Genomic DNA, 19,408 nt, shown 5'->3' with positions numbered 1-19,408 from the left:
ACGGTTTTCATAGCTCGGCAGCTGAAATCTGTTTCGCCATGGGAGATGACGAAGGGCGAAGCGTATGAACCTGCGTTGGACAGCCTCGATTCTGTCAATCCCGTTCTGGTAGTACGGATTCCAAACAGCTGAACAATATTCTAACGTTGAGCGGACCAACGCGCAGTAAAGCGATTTAAGACAATATACGTCCCTGAAGTTTTTCGCTATTCGGAAGATGAACCCAAGCTGTCGTGATGCCTTATCCACGATGTATGACGTATGTGGTTTGAATGTTAATGCCGAATCCATGATGACTCCAGAATCTTTGATGTGAGAGTGTCTTGGAATGCTCGAGCCGAAGAAATGGTAGTTAAACTGAGTCGGTTGGCGTTTCCGCGTGAACGTAACGATTGAGCATTTGTTCGGGTTTAAAACCATTCTGTTTTGATCACACCACGTGCTAAAGCTGTCCAGATCCCTCTGAAGAAGCTCGGCATCGGTTTTATCGCGTAATTGTTGAAAAATTTTCATGTCGTCGGCGAAAGAAAGGCGGGGTCCTTGTAATGTGAAATTGACGTCATTAAAGTAGAGGAGGAATATTACTGGACCGAGATGGCTTCCTTGTGGTATGCCGGATGTAGCGAAGAATGGTGCTAACTAACTATTCTGACTTAATCGATTTCAGAATCGGTTATTGCTATTGACCTGGAATTTATTCAGGAATCCGAACCGTTTTCCGAATAGTTTGGCAGAGTTCAAGTTCGTTGAAATAAATATGACCTCACTCACACGGAAAAATGTGACCACCTTTATAATGTTGCATCGTGTTGAAATTTTAGACAGTTGTTCGATGGTTAGAATCAAAGAGAATAGGGAAAGAGACGAAGAGTGAAAATCAGTCAAAACGGCAACACTCACTTTATGATGATTTTAACACTAGAATTTTGGCAACCGCTTCCACAGGCAGTACTTTAAATGACTCCTATTATATTTTGGAAACAAACCGTATGTCGATCGTTGGATTTGTTTATCAAAAGATGTGCATTTCGAAACAAAGAGATGCAATAATTCTAAAGCTTGTTGTTACTCATACATATACTCTAGAATGCACCTTACAATCACGATTGAACTAAATTCTGACGAAAACTCAATTTTTTTTTTTGATAGATGTACAATACTTATCTCCTCTAACGCAGGCATGAGTAATGTTTATTTACATTGCACGATTGGTCTGCTCAATAAGGTATTTTTGGCTTCACACTATTCGTCTCTTTCCCTATTCTCTTTGGTTAGAATTACTACAGGTGGCAACACTGTACACAGACATAAACACCCAGACGAGCATACTGCTTCTTTGGTGCACGATGGAAAGAGAGAAAAGGCCGAGCTTTACCTCAATCTTTCGATCTTCGAACACTTTGGGAAACTTTTTATCTCAAAAATACCGATAAATAATAATTATGACAAAACCGAAATAAAAGTTATCGCAATAGAAAAGCCCACTACGCCATTTGTTTATGCTTTTCTTCTTCATATCTTCCTGTTTTATCGGCTTCAACCAAGAATAATGACAACCGCACTAACCTATAGAAAAAATGTGCCCACCTGTATTGCGCAGTTCCCACCAAATCGAACTGCACAGAATGAAAGGGTGATGAATCAAAAGTGTGATCAAAAGTAAAACTCCTTTGACTTAACAGATTATTGGCATTGAAAAGTGTCACAAACAAACTTCTTCTTACTTTTAGTAGCTGGTAGGTTAGCATGGCTGCCAGTATCCGGGTTATTATAATATATTTCTCACCTTTTTTTTGAAAAGGACCAATAAACAAAATTTGAGATTTTCGTTTTATTTCATATTCAGGATCTCTATTCGAAGAATTATCACCTGTGAAAACCCAAATGTCATAAAAAAATAATTGAAAAACATATCGCTATATAGAGTAAACGGCCAATATTAGTTTGGTGTGCGATAATATATTGGCCGTTTACTTAAGGAAACGGCCAATAAACATTTTTGTTTTGTTTTGGTTTTTTGTTCCTTTACTTTTTTCGTTTGAAAATACTTAAACACAATCAAGCATCTATTCTAATAATTAAGTGCTTTATTATAGAACAGAAGAAAGCATTTTTCTTATTACTCTCTTTTTAAAAATCTCAAATCATCGAAGAAATATGCAATATATAAAATCGACAATGCATTCAACTACCCAGCTAATTGAATTAACGCTTAAAACACATTGAGTATGTTCATTATTTTTTTTAAGCGTAAAAAAATAAGTTTAGTAAATGGTTAATAAATAATTTGACGTTTCAGCAAAGGGCCAAAAGTAAACGGCCAAAAAGCCACACAACAATTGAAGTAAAAGGCCAATAAACTTTTTGATCGAAATCTATCGAGTTTAATATCCAGTAAGCGCTGTATGCTTGTCAAATATATAAAAAACCGTACAAGGTGTAAATTGCTTCATTATCTTGATTGATAATTAAATTGGGACAAATCAGTAGAACTAGAACTTTCCTCATCCTGTTCGTCTAATTTAATAATACTTTAATCAAATGCGCGTGAAATTATGCTATGAACATTTTAAATGTGTTCAGAATACTTTCTAAAACATAAAAACATACATAATAACCAACAGCCAAAAAACATTTGAGGGTTGGTAAAGGGCAAAAAGTAAACGGCCAATGAGCTGTGAAAGTAAAGGGCCAATAATCTTTTTACATTTCTTATAAAAGAAATGTATAGAATTCGCTCAAACTTTCAAGATTTTTTCCGAGGCCCGGAGGGCCGAGTCTTATATACCAATCGACTCAGCTCGACGATTTGGGACAATGTCTGTGTGTGTGTGTGTGTGTGTGTCTGTGTGTGTGTGTGTATGTAACGGACAAATTCTCATTCGTGTTTCTCAGCAATGGCTGAACCGATCTTATCCAAACCAATTTTAAATGAAAGAACTAAAAAACAGTATGAACGCTATTAATTTGTTTTTGATTCTGATGTTTAGTTTCCAAGATATGAATGTTTGAATGCGTAAAAATGGCGTTTTTTGCAGTTTTTTTGAATTATCTACCGAAATTGACAATATAAATTAACACTTTATATGTTTTTAGACAGCTTTAACGAATACCTTTCAAACAAGCTATAGATTGTTGAAATCGGACTATTATAAAAAGAGATATTTAACATTAAATGCGGACGAAAGATTTTTATCATTTCCCATTGCCAGAAATATGACCAAAAACATGTAATCTATTATTAACGCCAAAACGGCTTGTTTTAGGTCAATTGTATCTTCGGAGAATTTAATGGAGGTAATATGCCCTTTCTTTTGGTATTGTGCTTTTGCTAATTAATCCCCCTATGAGTGAGATATTTTCACAAATTTTCTTGGAAGTGATTATATCGAAATGATGCCTTCAGCAAATTTGTAGCTCTTACTTTTGCGAATAACTTTACTAAAGACTTCAAATATCTATTTTGAATACTTTAAAAGTTATGGCTTGTTGTTTGTGGATTACTCTTCGTCGCCTATTTATTGTTCAATATAATAATAATCCATTGAAATAAGCCAAACATTATTTCGATAAATCGAATTTTGTATTTCATTTTTCTATCTACAACCGCTAGAAATAATCACCGAACATTTCCAAGTTGTCTGGAAGGAACTTGATAACTTATCAGTGCAAAAATGTTCATTTGTGCGAACCTTCTGACTGAAATTTTTCTAACTTATGACCATCGGATCGATCTGAAACCTTTCGGAAAATGAAAAGCGAAATAAATAACTCCAAGCAACGGCGTAGCCAAGAGAAGGTTTTGGGGTTTAACACCATACAACCCCCCCCCCCCACCACACCAAAAAAAATATTGGATTGGAGTTGAAAATTTATTGATGCTGACTGATTTAATTAAATATTACAATAACAATTATCTGATCCGTAGATTGATAACCTGTTGTTGTAAACATCATGAGGACTTTTGATAAATTGTCGGAATGGGGTCCTGATACGTAACTGATCTATTGGTTTTGATTTCACAGTTGTCTAATAGCATCAATATCAAATTCCTGCCAGAAAACATTCCAATAGAAAATTCCAGAGATCTGTAATCAATCATAATCCTCAGATTTATTTTCAAATTTTCAGCTTTTTTCCTACACAATATTACGAAAGCTTATTAAACAATTTTTCCTAATAAGTTTGTGAAAATTATAAACTATTTGAAATTTTTTAATAGTTTTATTTTTTATTCAACCGTGATTTTTTAATAAATAGGGACCATCGCTTCACAACGTAGTCTATTTTTCATGGCTTGCGGTGAGCACGACCTCTCGAATTGCTGAACTGAAAATTATGGAATAGAAATAATTTTTTAGTATTCTTTACAGATTTAACTCGCCGCGCAGATAGCTCTGAACTAGACCCGCTTGTGCCCTAAGACGATTTCGCTAGATATTCAGAGCACTGTGCACCCAGTGCATTAACGCAAGTGACGGAAGGTTATCGAAAAGTTTCGTGAAAATGAAAATTCCAGTAATGATGATGATTTTCCCAAACGGTTCGTTTTCGTGAGGTTTTTATTTGTTCTTTTGCATTAGGATTAGCGATAATAATACAAATCAAGAATACTACTGGGAAGTCACCTTTAGAAAAAGTAGACGTCGAAGTAAAATTTGAAACTATGCACGCATGTACTTCAGAGATAGCGTGATATCAGGAGCTGTGATTTCATTTCAACGCTTTTTTGTGAAAAGGGCGTTACTTACAAATGGCTTTTTTCATACATGCGAATGAGGGCTTTGAAACGCAACAAATTAACCTTAAAAGTTTTGATTCTACGATATTGCTTTCTTAAACTACAGCAAACAATACAACGGGCGAAACTGTATTTTTGTTTGTTTATTTAAAGTTTCGCCCTCCATGCTCCATGCAAACAAACAGGGCGATACTTTTTTTGCTAGCAGTTTAGAGGCGAAACTGTTATTTTCGTATTTTTTTTTAGGATTATCAAGCTGATACCAGCTGTAAATAGTAACAATGATCTCTATTGAAAAAACTCGGACGAAATCGGTGGTGTAAAACGGTAGTTATTGTAAAAAAACGTAAGGGCGATACTTCAATGCTGATAGATGGAACCGAAAAAGTAAACAATCGCCAAAGGGGCGATACTATCATTTTGTCAATTTCAATAGCAAACACAAATTTTAATTTAATAATTTCAAATACTTCATGAAGTTTTGGATTTCGATCACTGCATCATGCAATCTAAGATGTAAAAAACACAATAGTTCTTAAATGGGAAATAAAACCAAGACTGGAAATATTCACTGTTGATGTTATTTGAATGGTGTCACTACTAGTATCGCTTTTTTCAAGAAAAAGCGTTGATTTCTTAGTTCTCAGTCGCGTTGGAAATTTGAGTAAAGTATAAACTTCAAATCGATTCAAAAAAAAAAATTCGATTTGTTTTTGGCTCAGTACAATATATAACCCCTTTAGGAAAATTCAGTTTTCCCACCACAATTTAGATATTTTATTTATTTATTCCTTCGTCTTTGGCTAATTCTGCCATACAGACTGTTACTTAAAATTATTTAACATGTACAGTAACAATATATAACAACACAGACAATCGAGCAACAAGCAAAGGTAACAATACAGTATTCCAAACAAAATGTCAAACTTTTCGTGAAATTGTCGGAAACAGAGTCCTAATGGCCATGTTGATGGAGATAGTGCTATTTTTCTTAGCCTTGCGTCAATTCCTACTTTGAATGAAATGAACGGCATTAATGACTCGTCCTTCCATTCAGGTACGAGCTTCTTCACAATTGCAGCATTAGTTCCGAGTGATTCTGCGACCAGAGTAGCAATATCTTTCTCACTCACTGTGTTCTTGACACGCGTAAAGAATAGCCAACAAAGATTTGTAGAATTACTTGACTCCAAAGAACCAGCAACCCTACACCCTTGTTTCAATCGAGTGGACGACATTTGCGGGATTGATTGAGCTAGAGATGAACTTGTTTCCGCCAAAGAAAAACGAGATTCAGCCATTTCGGTAATTGATTCACTCAGTATTCACATCGACAGCAACAGTAGCCGCATGAGCAAGGGTAAATGAAGTAGCGTCGGTGATCGCCTCGCGTTTATCTCGAAAAGCTTGCATCTTGCGAACGCCGTCCATGATCGTCGTACACGGGGTACACATCCACCAGATATTCTTGTACCTGTTGCAGCAGGTGACCTCTGCAGTAGACAGCACAGCACATTCTGCATGATAATTATCCTGACAAAATCCATCACAAGAAATGGTTACCCCTCCAGGCATGATAGGCAAGGCACATTCGCAGCAAAACATCTTCAATCAGCACGACTTTCTCTTGTTCAATACAGCTGGTATGATGAAGAATAACGTTCTTTTGTTTTCGACTGTATAGAAGCGGTAGCACCGAAAGATAGAACAAACGGATAGTTCGTTTAATCGGGTGAAAAATCGCCTTTTTATCTATAATATCACCAGCGATGTACAATGTACGATCCGAAAACAGTGCACTATAACTGATAAAAGCGAATGGCAGCAAAATACGATATGGAAATCGATCGCGCGACTATTTTCCACGAAAAAGCGAAAGCAGCTCAGCTGACAAACAACCGGTCGGAGGGAATACACACAACTGACTTTTATTAACAGAGCATTAACAATAATTCGTTGGTATGTCTATTTTATGGGCCATTTTTTCGCTTCCCCATTGATTTGGTTTGAGATTTCTAGCACTGATGTTGTCCTATGCTGATTTGAGCGATTCTCTGAGTCCTGCCATAGGGTTCGTCGCGGTGCGGATGTGGGCGGTAAATGGATAGTCCGCACCGCAACCGCAAAAAAATAATAAAACCGCACCGCATACCGCAACCGCATTGCATTTACCGCACCGCACCGCGCGGTAATGCGGTAAATGCGGTAAAAATCATGTATTTTTAAAAATTATTCATTTATTTTGTATAACCATATATAATAAAATGTTATTCTTATTTACACCAAAATTACCTTTACGGACTCCTCTGAATGTAATATTTATGAAAAAATTCAACTTTGAAAGTTTTATTAAGGGGGGGAGTGGTAAGGGTTTTGGCGCAAAAAAATACTTTTTTGCGATTTTTTTAAACTTGGCGTTAAGCGAATTGATAAAAAGTTTTGTACATTATAGTGTATCATTTCAATAACATGCTGTAATCCATGCAGTCGACAAACGACTCGGTGACGAAGCTTTTTGTAGAACGTCTCTGGAAAAACATGGTTTGCGGTGGTACCTGCTATTCAAAAACTACTTAAGCGGTTTCATTCAAACTTTGCATACACATTCTATGTAAAAATACCTAACCCCTACGCTGAGATTTCAAGATAAATTTTCAATTAAGGCAAAAACTGTCCAAACTATTCAAAATTTGGCATCTGGGCTAATTTTTACACTTTTCACAGTATGAGGGGAGGCTTTGAGAAACACAAAAAAAATCGCAATGCCCTACACTAACTACGAAAGCTCTACTTTCAAAAATTTACAAAATACTCCTAACTGAAAAATATTAATTTGGTAGAAAAAATTCCCAGTTAGACGAACAATGGATGCACGCGAAAAAAAAAATCCTCCAAATTCGTTTGGTTTGATGATGATAATTACATTCTGTGGGTTGTTTTTAAATCTAAGTATTATTAGTTCATCTTTAAGTTCTCCAAATTAATCAAAATTCACAGTTGAGAAAATGTCATCGAAAACGATTCATAATTCCGCGATTTCCAAGAGAAATCGAGAGAAATGGTGCATTTTTAATTGGATTTGACAGCACAATTTCAATGATTGGATTGTGCGTTTTATGTATTTGAAAAGGCTCGTTTGTAAATTTTTAGTTTGAAGTATTAAATAAATAGTTTTCAAAATATGTCGTAAAAATAATGGTGCCAAATTATATTGGACACAGCTTATAGATTTTATTTCTTAGTAATAGTATATTTTGTCATAATAGAATAACCAAAATGTAAAAAATCAAATTGCGATAGGTCGAATACAGATTATATTCGAATTTCTTCTCAAATCATTGTCAAGTCTATGGAAATTAGAGCAATTAAATGTTTATTATGTTTCTCTATTGTAGGGTAATAAGTAAGACTCGAACGTTCTGACAGAAGAATTTTCCTAATAATGACATTGATAAGCATTCGTTCAGAAAATAAATCTAGTTGCGTCCTTCTCAAATGGTAAAAGTCATAGTTTTAATTCACTTTTTAATGCAGACTGCAGACAATTATTTTTTGAAGCGCGGTTGCGGTAATACCGCGCGGTAGAAGCTCATTTCCCGCACCGCATCCGCGGGAAAAAGGGTCTCACCGCACCGCAGTTTTTGCGGTGCGGGTGCGGTAAATACCGCGCGGTTGCGGTAATTACCGCAACCGCGACGAACCCTACCTGCCACTATCCCATGTAGTATGTGTTATCAAAAACATCGCGAAGCATCAAGTTCTAAATGTTCTCAAACGATATAATATCCGAAGAGAGTGATAAGAGCTATAAGAAATGTCTCATCACACTGTTAGGTGGATTAAAAGCGTTTTTGAGCAAAACTCCGCTCAAATCAAGTAAAATCTCTAGAAATTATTGCATGTTATCGAAATATAAATTAAACTACAACGGCTGTGTTTATTGTTTTGACAAAATTTAACTTCGGTTTCAAATAGCAAATTGATTTTGAACAAGGTACAATTTATGAAAATTGAATGAAGAATAATAGAGGTATATGCACGAGAAAATGATAAAATTTAATATAAATGACAAAAGGCCCTATAACACCAACTTCTCGTATTCGGACAAAGGTCTAAAACGTTCCATTCGATTTCTGAGATTTTTTCACATTAGAAAAACTGCAAAATATGTATGGTTTGCACAACGGAGCAGAAAAATTAAAACAATAGGGAATTTTGGGGTCAAAATGACCCAGTACCCCACTTTCCTGTATTTCTTTGAAATAGGAATTTTCATTCCAATACTATGGTTATTTCCTTTAAAAAGAGGTATAAATTGTAATTTTCTGATTGCTACTTCAAAAGTTATAGCATTTAATATATTTTTCCTCCACATTTTCCCATAGCACCAATTTCAAAAATTTCAAGCGAAGTGGGCGGGGGTCTAGATTTGTCCAAATGATGTGAAATTTGGCATCTGAGCTTACTTTGACATTTGTCACAATATGAGAGGAGGGGCCTTTGAGAATTAAAAAAAAATTTTTTTTGCAATGCCCTAGTAAGTAATCACTAAAGGCTGAACATCTTCTTCGCTCAGGTGCTCAACACCGCCTTTAGGCGCGCAACATATTTTACCAAAAAACCTAACTTCCAAATTATTCTAGTAAACCAATTCATATCTACAGTAAAATGCTAGTAATAGGCTACACAAATTGTTTTTTTTAGTTTTTGAAATTTCCACAAATAGTTAAAATTTGTTTAATGAAGATGAAACTAAGTACAAAATAGTTTTTTTCCACGTTTTCCTCGAATTTTCAACTTTGAGCTTCAATTGCCTTTGACAGAAAGTTACGAATATTCAAACAATGTGTGTGTATGAAAGGGGTGAGTGTTGGGAAGAAATGCTAGTGCGGATGACACCATACAATCATATTTTAGTAGTTTTATTTAGATTTTAATACAGACCGCCAAGAGGCGGGGTGGGAACTATAGGGTTAATATTGTAGCGTATGGTCATATTCCGTTTCTGATATTATCGGTATCGTTCTTGTTCCATTTGTTTAGTATTAATCCCGAAATAAAATGTATTTATTAGAATGATTCCAACTTGAGTCATTGGAACAGTTTTTGATTGATTGAAATTTATGTAGTCCAATGATGGTATGCTAAATGGAACACGTTTATCCCTAGAACGTTGCACTTGCGTTTTCCACCCTAGAACGTTGCACTGGGGTACAAATGTACCCCAGGCGTTTTATCGCAATTTTCGCAGGTAAAAACGAAAAAAAGAAATGTATAATTGGGTTACTGCTTCCTAATTCATCTTAGCTCCTCTGTTCATCCCATCTATTTGAACACATTAGTTAGAGTAGTATCTGCTATCTCTATTCAACACATTAGCTCAAATGGTAGGATGAATAAGGGTACGTTGTACTCGACTTTTCGCTTCGCTCTAGCGCGAGCATTTTAGATTTTTCAAGTAAAAATTTTAACTGTGCTGCTTCTTAGAAACGAAGCAAATATAATGATACCTATTTAAGTGCAATCTAGCCACACTAAGTCGAGTTATCAACGAAATAGCGTGAAATCTGGATTAATGAGATGAATAAGGGCTCGTCTACTCTACATCGTTTTCTTCGTTTTTTTAATTGCAAAACAGCTGTGTAAATGAAAGTACGGAATTTATTGAATCAATGATGCAATGATTTTTGTTTTGAACAAAAAAGTGAACAAATCGCGATTTTGACTTTTTTTCGCAAAAATTACTAAAACTTTGCGGATTTTCAATTGATGTGAAAAAAAATCAAATGATTCTATAAGTCTATAAGGTCTAGAAACGGTATAAAATGGAACTTCGATATTTTTGAAAAAGTGTAATTATTTGGAAAAATGAATCGGGTTTTGGAAAATACCATGGGGTTGAAATTGAAGTGAATAAAATATTTTTGACCAGTAGTACATTAGCAACTCCGCTCAAATCAAGTAAAATCTCTAGAAATTATTGCATGTTATCGAAATATAAATTAAACTACAACGGCTGTGTGCATTGTTTTGACAAAATTTACCTTCGGTTTCAAATAGCAAATTGATTTTGAACAAGGTACAATTTATGAAAATTGAATGAAGAATAATAGAGGTATATGCACGAGAAAATGATAAAATTTAATATAAATGACAAAAGGCCCTATAACACCAACTTCTCGTATTCGGACAAAGGTCTAAAGCGTAGCAACACGCAACGTCACTGTTGCAGCAGTTACTGTGCGCAAATTATACTTGCGAATATTGTTTTGAAAACGTGTTTAATCCACCTAACAGTGTGATGAGACATTTCTTATAACTCTTATCACTCTTCGGATATTATATCGTTTGAGAACATTTAGAACTTGATGCTTCGCGATGTTTTTGATAACACATACTACATGGGATAGTGGCAGGACTCAGAGAATCGCTCAAATGATCATAGGACAACATCAGTGTTAGAAATCTCAAACCAAACAATGGGAAAGCGAAAAATGGCCCATAAAATAGACATATCAACGAATTATTGTTAATGCTCTGTTAATAAAATATCTAAATTGTGGTGGGAAAACTGAATTTTCCTAAAGGGGTTATATATTGTACTGAGCCAAAAAATCGCATTTTTTTTAATCGATTTGAAGTTTATACTTTACTCAAATTACCAACGCGACTGAGAACTAAGAAATCAACGCTTTTTCTTGAAAAGGGCGATACTAGCAGTGACACCATTCAAAGAAAATCAACAGTGAATATTTCCAGACTTTTATTTCCTATTTAAGAACTATTGTGTTTTTTATATCCTAGATTGCATGATTCAGTGATCGAAACCCAAAACTTCATGAAGTATTTGAAATTATTAAATTAAAATTTGTTTTTGCTATCGAAATTTACAAAATGATGGTATCGCCCCTTTGGCGATTGTTTACTTTTTCGGTCCCACCTATCAGCATTGAAGTATCGCCCTTACGTTTTTTTACAATAACTACCGTTCTGCACCACCGATTTCGTCCGTGTTTTTTTCAATAGCGATCATTGTTACTATTTACAGCTGGTATCAGCTTGATAATCCTAAAAAAATACGAAAATAACATTTTCGCCTCTAAACGGCTAGCAAAAAAAGTATCGCCCTGTTTGTTTGCATGGAGCACGGAGGGCGAAACTTTAAATAAACAAACAAAAATACAGTTTCGCCCGTTGTATTTTTTGCTGTAGTTTAAGAAAGCAATATCGTAGAATCAAAATTTTTAGGTTAATTTGTTGCGTTTCAAAGCCCTCATTCGCATGTATGAAAAAAGCCCTATATCCCCCTGAAGTGCATGCGTGCATAGTTCCAAATTTTACTTCGACATCGACTTTTTCTAAAGGTGACTTCCCAGTAGTATCCTTGATTTGAATTATTATCGCTACTCCTAATGCCAAAGAATAAATAAAAACCTCACGAAAACGAACCGTTTGGGAAAATCATCATCATTACTGGAATTTTCATTTTCACGAAACTTTTCGATAACCTTCCGTCACCTTCGTTAATGCACTGGGTGCACAGTGCTCTGAAAATCTAGCGAAATCGTCTTAGGGCACCAGCGGGTCTGTAAAGAATACTAAAATTAATTTCTATTTCATAATTTTCAGTTCAGCAAGTCGAGAGATCGTGCTCACCGCAAGCCATGAAAAATAGACTACGTTGTGAAGCGATGGTCACTATTTATTAAAAAATCACGGTTAAATAAAAAATAAAACTATTAAAAAATTTCAAATAGTTTATAATTTTCACTAACTTATTAGGAAAAATTGTTTAATAAGCTTTCGTAATATTGTGTAGGAAAAAAGCTGAAAATTTCAGTATTTTCTCTATCTGCAACATATAAACCCTTAAGTATACCGATTAATTGGTATACGAATTGGAATAGGTTCGCCAAATTTTGGAAGAAGTCTATAAAATAACCCCTTGAAAGCTACCTAAAAATTGTTGTAGTTCGATGCAATAAAAAAATCCCCAAAAATGAAATGTACCTATTAATGTGAAACACAGCGAATAATACATACAATAAAGACCCATTTTTATCAGTCTCATGGTGTATTTTAGGCTGACAAAATGGGGACATTGACTAAATTGGGCAATTTTTTTTCTCTTTATAATAAACTGAAGCTGTTAAAATATTCTTCTCGTCCCTTGATGTAGTCTGATAACTATTTCTGATTATGATGAACTTTTCATTTTTGCATATTTCCATCTTCATGATAAGGAAAACATGCTCAAGAAAGGATTTACTCGAATTCAGTCTTGTTCGTCTGCTAGAGCCCATCAAACATATGTTCATATTTGGCTGATAAAATCGGGGTTTCAATGTGTTATAATAGATATTCAGCATTCGAAGAAGTTTCTTTTGAACGAGTGTAGAACGACTTTGTTTCTACTTACTTGAAATCAGCGGCGTAGCCAGAAATTCGGTTTGGTGAAAATCGATCATACTATCCAAACGGCATAATTCCGAAACCGTAATTTTTGAAGTTTTAAAATTATGCAGAATTAATTTTTCAGAAAATAGTAACAGAATTCGTGTCTTTAGCGAATTTGTTGAGACTTTCTGGTAGTCATGAATATTAACCTGAGAAAATTGACCATAAATACTTCTTGGACGATATACCGTCAAAATTATTTTTTCAAATGATGCGCTGTTTAACGTTTGTAAAACTCATCGAAGATACTAAACCTCCGAAATCGGCGATTTCAAAATGATGCTATCTTGACCTTGAATTACTGTTTTTAAACATTTGACCTATACATATAATTGGTCATACAACAAAAATCAAATGCTCATCAAAATCGATCAGAACCTGCTAGAATCGAATGGAAATCGTCATTTTTCATAAATTTCTCTCTACATTCGAAAAGTGTTATCCTCGTTATTAATCATATTCCGTTTTCGTCTGAACTCGACGCATTCCCAAAATAAAAACCTGTTTTAATCCACCTAGTGGTGCAATTGTGCTTGTCTCATTTGTCCAGACTACGATTCCATGGCTGGTTATGTTCAATACAATGGTGGAAATGAATATTACATGTTCAGTACGATTTGCACATACATACAATGGATCGACAGCCACGATCTTGAGATACTATGTGATACTGAAACATCGCTTGAAACCAGCGGCGGATCATGGAGAAAGATCCGGGAGGTCCGGGTCCTGCGAAAAAATTTTCAACTTGTTAAGAAATTTTGAACTAGTTTTAATTTTAAAGTAGCAACCCCTCACTGCATACTCCCTCCGGGCCGGTATGATTGACGATTTTTAGAGTGATTGCATAACCTTTCTATATGATAAAGACAAAAATGTACCAAAGTCTAAAGAAGTCAATTTTTGTCAAACATGTCAATGTTTCATGCATTTTAAAGTCATTTGGCATCAAAAATACAAATTTGATTTTGAAAATTTTTCATTTCAGTTTATATGGGAATTTGCTGTGTGATTGCACTCTTCAACTCGTAACTCCGGAACCGGAAGTCCAATCACTAAAAAATTCAATAGCAGCCGATGGGAAGGTTGTACCTTTCATTTGAAACTAACTTTGTGCAAATCGGTTCAGCCATCTCTGAGAAAGAGAGGTCATATTTTTTCCACATGCACACATACATACACACACAGACATTTTCCGATCTAGACGAACTCAGTCGATTGGCATATGACACACGGCTCTCCGGGTCGGGATTAGATTGACGAATTTTAGAGTGAATGAGAAAGGCAAAAACATTTTTAGCAAATGTTGAAAGTTATGCATTTTTTGGTGAGCAGTTCTATGTTTCATAGACATTAAATCAATTTTAACTTCGCTTCCTATTAAATAAAGACCCTTATTACAGTACATTTCTACAAAAACGAGCTCAATTTGAAAATAAATCTGACGATTATGATTGATTACATAACTCTGGAATTTTCTATTGGAATGTTTTCAGGCAGGAATTTGATATTGATGCTATTAGACAACTATGAAATCAAGACCAATAGATCAGTTATATATCAGGACCCCATTCCGACAATTTATCAAAAGTCCTCATGATGTTTACAACAACAGGTTATCAATCTATGGATCAGATAATTGTTATTGTAATATTGAATTAAATCAGTCTGCATCAATAAATTTTCAACTTCAATCCAATTTTTTTTGGGTGAGGTGGGGGGGGGGGGGTTATGGTGTTAAACCCCAAAACCTTCTCTTGGCTACGCCGTTGCTTGGAGTTATTTATTTCGCTTTTCATTTTCCGATATGTTTCAGATCGATCCGATGGTCATGAGTTAGAAAAATTGCAGTCAGAAGGTTCTCACAAATGAACATTTTCGCACTGATAAGTTATCAAGTTCCTTCCAGACAACTTGGAAGTGTTCGGTGACTATTTCTAGCTATTGTAGATAGAAAAATGAAATACAAAATTCGTTTTATCGAAATAATGTTTGGCTTATTTCAATGGATTATTACTATATTGAACAATAAATAAGCGACAAAGAGTAATCCACAAACAACAAGCCATAACCTTTAAAGTATTCAAAATAGATATTTGAAGTCTTCAGTAAAGTTATTCGCAAAAGTAAGAGCTACAAATTTGCTGCAGGCATCATTTGGATATAATCACTTCCAAGAAAATTTGTGAAAATATCTCACTCATAGAGGGATTAATCAGCAAAAACACAATACCAAAAGAAAGGGCATATTGTCTCCATTAAATTCACCGAAGATACTATTGGCCTAAAATAAGCCGTTTTGGCGTGAAAAATAGATTACATGTTTTTGGTCATATTTCTGGCAATGGGAAATGATAAAAATCTTTCGTCCGCATTTAATGTTAAATATCTCTTTTGATAATAGTCTGATTTCAACAAGCTATAGCTTGTTCGAAAGGTATTCGGTAAAGCTGTCTAAAAACATATAAATTGTTAATCTATATTGTCAATTTCGGCAGATAATTCAAGAAAACTGCAAAAAACGCCATTTTTACGCATTCAAACATTCATATCTTGGAAACTAAACATCAGAATCAAAAACAAATTAATAGCGTTCATACTGTTTTTTAGTTCTTTCATTTAAAATTGGTTTGGATAAAATCGGTTCAGCCATTGCTGAGAAACACGAATGAGAATTTGTCCGTTACATACACACACACACACAGACACACACACACACACAGACATTGTCCCAAATCGTCGAGCTGAGTCGATTGGTATATAAGACTCGGCCCTCCGGGCCTCGGAAAAAATCTTGAAAGTTTGAGCGAATTCTATACATTTCTTTTATAAGAAATGTAAAAACTATAAAAAGTAAACAAAAAACAATAAAAATCAGAAAAAATGAGAATGATTTTTCTTCTGCTTCGAAAGTAAATTAAATAAATTGAATAAATTATTAAAAACGATTATATAATACTAATTGTTACTTACGTAGTAAAACAACCAGTATTTAAATTGGTATTGTGACGAGTCACATCTTCACTGACAGCGAAACGCTAACGGCAACCGTACACTGGGGTGCAAATGTACCACACGCCAACTTCGACACCAGCCTTCCACGAAGGCTATAAGCAAACTGGCTATACCACATTTCCCTACTCTTACTAAGAATTCTAAATTGAATTATGGTTAGGGTCTATGGTCGGTAAATGACAAATTCTCGTCTTCATACGGTTCCAAAGAAGGCGTGGGGTACATTTGTACCCCAGTTCAACGTTCTAGGGTTATACATGTTAATCGATTATATTGGACGACTAATCGATACAATTAATCAAGCTCTTGAAAATTAATAGATCGGCGATTTTCAATTTTTTAGTGTTCTGGAAAGAAGAAGAATTAACGTTTCCAATGGTATGCTATGTTATGTATATTTGTTGAAAGTACTGTACGGTTTTGGGACAACAATATGGAAGTAACCATTATTTTGTGATTTTTTCATTAAACATATGAAATTTTCTTTACATTTTTATGAGGAAGCGTCTAGGTTTAAATAGAAATTTAGGGAGAACATTTAATTTCGCATCCAACGCATTGGTCATTGGATGCGAAATCAAAATCATTATCAAAAACGGTTGAAAATGGCAGAGTTATTATTTTTTTTCCAAATTAGAAACTTGCTCGCATGAACTTTTAAGTAGGGTTCGTCGCGGTTGCGGTAATTACCGCGCGGTATTTACCGCACCTACATCGCAAAACTGCGTTGCGGCGAGACACTTTTTCTCGCGGATGCAGTGCGGGAAATGAGCTTTTACCGCGCGGTATTACCACAACCGCACTTAAAAAATTGATATTCTGCCATTTAATTGCTTTAATTTCCATGGACTTGACAACGATTTGAAAAGAAATCGAATATAATCTGTGTTCGACCTATCGCTACTTGATTTTTATCCCTTTGTTTATTCTAATATGATAAACACTAAGAAATATAATTTATAAGCTGTGTCCAATATAATTTGGCATCATCATTTTTACGACATATTTTGAACACTTTGAAAAATTTACAAGCGAACCTTTTCAAAAAATATAAAAAGCACAATCCAATCATTGAAAAACAATTGAATTGTACTGTCAAATCCTATTTGAAAGTTTATCATTTCTCCCGATTCCTCTTGGCAATCGTGAAAAAATGAATCATTTACGATGACAAATGTGAATTTTGATTAATTTGGGGAGCTTAAAATGAACTTAAGTGCCTATTTTCACCATACTAAGCAGGGTGCCTCACTAATTCATTAATTTCTCTGCTTAAGATCAATGGAATGCATACAAATTGGCATCAACAGCTTTGCTTCGTTGTTAAGAACCAATATAATAACACAAATGCCCTGAAAACAGCGCAATTCTCTGCGCTTAATAACGAAAACTCAAATCAAGTGCCCCTATTGTTGCGCTACCATTTGACTCAATGCGTTGAACAAAGATGGCAGACGCTGCTCTAACCAATGGCTTCAAATGGGTAGAGTAATAATAGAAACATAGCGCAAATAGGCTCATCACCCTATAAAATGATAAATTGTTACGATGCATACGTTTCATTACCATATAAATAAGAGAATCTGATCTACAGCTTGCTGCAAAACTAATGAAAAGTAACATTTTGTGCACTAATTCAATTTAAAACTTTTTTTTGCGTTCATAATCTCAACCGTTCCGGGCGTTTCTTTCAAAAGCAGCACCTTCCTTACTAAGTAACACCGGTTAGTGCCAGATTGTTTGGTTGGCTGAGTCCCACTACCGCACGTTCAACAGTTTCCTTTTCAAAGCGCTCCAACTCCATCAACATAACATTCGCACCTCGTGACGGTTAACAAAAGTCACAAACTGGCCCATCGACTCTTGATTGCCGCCTGTGCAGTCAGTGAGGTGTCGACTGCTTCCAGGCACCGACTACGAAATGCAGTTTCCCTGCTGCGAGCTTAAAAAGGCCACCAGCATAGAAAAGTGCGCGATTGTAGTGGGTGGAAGAGTAAACACGGCACAAGGCAACAGGAAACGAATTATGCTCGGGACGCTTTTGTGTTGTTTTTCTGCTTCAATCTTCCCTGGTGAACGGCACGGATGGAAAGTGCAACCCAGGTGCAGTAAAAATTTAAACTCTTTAAGCCGTTTGCTACACAAAAGGCTGATGCACCGGTTGAAGATGGGTAAAATGCATGGCAAAGTATGGCCCGACAATGGCGACAGAGAAGAGCACTTCAATTCACGGCAAATCTAACAAACCGAGCTGACCAGAACATTCCCCAGCTAGCATCGGAAACATATATCTAGACAGATGAACAGTTGTTTTTTCACGGTGTTCAACAAGCCAGCTAGTCGGTAATATACGAGTTATAATGCTAGCTGTTGAACTGCACCAAGTGCAAGTAATTGCAAGCCATGCTGTGCCTTGTGCCCCCAAACTACAGAAGAGGAGTATTGCAGCCATTGGCACTGTTTCATGAACCGTATTGTGCAGTAGTTTTTCAAGGAATTACGGGTTTGTTTTCTGCCTGGTTTTAATCGGTCTATACTCTGTGACCAATGCTTACAGAGTGGCGGTATACTCTATAACTATTTTTTTTGTTTGTTTTTGAAATAAGTCAACGGTGATGAAAAACAGACTGTCAGCTGTGGATAGAAATATGTTCGAATGGAAAAAAAATCTAAAAATTCTAAAAAATAGTAATTCAAAACACACTGTGTATTTTCATGATGATGATTAAATACCGATGGCTTCAGATGATAGGTACAATGCCCACGAGCTGGTCACTGACAGTTCTTGCACTGTTAGCTTGAAGTATGCTGTGATTTATTAATAGTCTCTCCGTCTCCTTCCGACTGCTGTAAATGTAATACATTTTTCACAGTCATCCAGTCCCATTCATTGTAACAAATAGGCAGGAAACACAACAGTTATTTGTTCCGAAATTGAATTGCGTTTGTACCGTATTCATTTCGGGCATATGCTCTGAAGACACCTGTATTCATAATATTTGTAGATGTTGCACTAAAGAAAAATAATGCTACTTTCTCTTGTGCTCTGAGTATATATCATGGAGGTTTGGTATCTTGTGTAAAGTATTTTGGAGAATGATTAGTGGGAGTGGGAGGATGCGTTGGGAACTACATTGGGGAGGGGTGTAAGGGGTGTAAGGGATTGGAGGAGCACGCGGGCTGAAACACCCAACT

The 19,408-nt window shown here is 35.5% G+C and overlaps 1 protein-coding gene across 5 annotated transcripts in view; it reads left to right on the top strand.

Annotated features, from left to right (window-relative positions):
- The window catches only part of LOC131683754 (lachesin), a 332,969-nt gene that overhangs the window by 287,666 nt on the left and 25,895 nt on the right, over positions 1-19,408 (top strand). The gene's annotated exons all lie outside the window — the stretch shown is intronic.

Source organism: Topomyia yanbarensis, chromosome 2 (assembly GCF_030247195.1).
Source record: "Topomyia yanbarensis strain Yona2022 chromosome 2, ASM3024719v1, whole genome shotgun sequence".
Taxonomy (NCBI): Eukaryota; Metazoa; Arthropoda; class Insecta; order Diptera; family Culicidae; genus Topomyia; species Topomyia yanbarensis.
This window is presented reverse-complemented; position numbering and strand designations above follow the sequence as displayed.